General features: G+C 37.9%; 1 protein-coding gene across 1 annotated transcript in view; it reads right to left on the bottom strand.

Moving 5' to 3' along the window:
* LOC101863362 overlaps positions 1–1,861 on the bottom strand; it is a gene marked incomplete in the record, with an annotated part of 88,148 nt that overhangs the window by 17,339 nt on the left and 68,948 nt on the right.

Genomic DNA, 1,861 nt, shown 5'->3' on the forward strand with positions numbered 1-1,861 from the left:
ATCTATCTATCTATCTATCTATCTATCTATCTATCTATCTATCTATCTATCTATCCATGTCATTCATTCACTAGACAGATGTTTGAAACAGTAAAACATCGATGGACAGAAGCATGTCACATCAGAGCACCATACTGAAAACATTCATTATTGTAATTTAAATAATATGAATTCTGAAAAATAGAGACAGCAGGCCAAAAGGTAGCATAAGGTATATCTGATGGAAACAACATACGCCTCTTATGAGCACGGGAAAACAACCTTTGGTGAAAGTTGAAATGGAAGAAAGGAAAGAACAAAAACAAAATCCAGAAAACAGAGCAATGCTTATAGCACAATAGCAGGAGAAGAGACATAAAGATGTTGCCTATTGATAAGTGTCGGGGAAATATAGAAACACAAGAAAGAAAAAGGGTACACAGACATCGCTTACGAAGAATAAACCATTAACACTCGGCTTTGGGTAATGAATGATTGAAAGGGCAATGTTTTGACAGTCTGAGAAGAGAAATTTGTAAGGAGATGGAAAGGATACTATGAAGGAATGTACGTGTAATCGAACAAGGTAAAATCCAAAAATAGAAAAAAATACAACAAAAACGGGACCAAAAAAGGCAGAACATGATGAAGATCAACACTTGTCATCACATCACTCAGGTCAGAAAAAAGAAAGACTATCCAGTCACTCAAAGACAAGAAAAGTCCAGGATGTGATATCATACAAGCGGAAATGATAAAAGCAAGCGGAGAAGAGGGAATAACTAATGTTTACCACAGACAATGAATATAGATTTGAAAAAAAGCTGACAATGGCCTATAGAATGGAAAAGAGCAATCTTCATAGTATCATGGACCAATATCGACTATCAGTCATGCAAGCAAAGTTATATTTGCAAAACCGTCCTAGAAGCAACGTCCAACTACGAGAAAAGATCAAAAGAAGAAGATCCTCGAGTGTTGCTTAAAAAATAACAACAACCTGCGTGCTTTGGTGGCTATTTTATTTTAGAGTGGAGGTGATCATTCTTTGTCCATTACTGCCAATCTTTCAAATTTTCTTTAGATTTTTGTCCAATAGACTTCAATTATCGTTGTTTTCTTCCAGACTTAACTAACCAACTACTGTCAATGACAACTGACTCAGCAAATCGGTTCGGTCTCCTTAAAATTACCAGAATTTTGGTCCACGTTCCCAAAAGTGTGGTTTGCGAGGATAGAATCTCAGTTCGGAACGAAGAACATAGAACAAGACCAGGCTATGACTATGGGGTCAGTGCGTTTGACATGAAAACTGCTGAGGAGGTCCATGATGTTCTAACTAACCCGCCACACATAGAAAAGTACAGCACAATAAAAAAAATCGCTCGTCAAAGCTTTCGGAAAAACACAGGCGCAAAAAGATAATGAACTTTTAAATCTAAATGGATTAGGGGACAGAAAACCAACGGCTCTACTGCGACAAATAAACTCATTAAACGACGATCTCACACCCTTAAAAGGACACTTTTCCTCGGTCCAACCTTCCTACAGACGTTCGCAGCATTCTATAAGGACATAATTTTAGCGACCTTGAAAAACTTGCTGAGGCTGCTGATCATATTTAATTTGTAGATCACGTCGGGGTCACCAATGTTGTAAGTTCAGATGACATCTGAACTCAGTATAGACTAAATTATCACTATGGTAGATTCCCGACAGGGAGATTAGTGACCGTAATTTGACAAAGGGGAGTTTGTTCAGTAGAGTGTTCAGTTGTAGAGTAGATAACAATGTTAATTAGAGAAGAAAAGAGGGAGAAAGGGGGGTGGGAAGAGGGATACACACATACATACACACAAATGCACACGCACACACACACACA

Source organism: Aplysia californica, unplaced genomic scaffold, assembly GCF_000002075.1.
Source record: "Aplysia californica isolate F4 #8 unplaced genomic scaffold, AplCal3.0 scaffold00391, whole genome shotgun sequence".
Lineage (NCBI taxonomy): Eukaryota > Metazoa > Mollusca > Gastropoda > Aplysiida > Aplysiidae > Aplysia > Aplysia californica.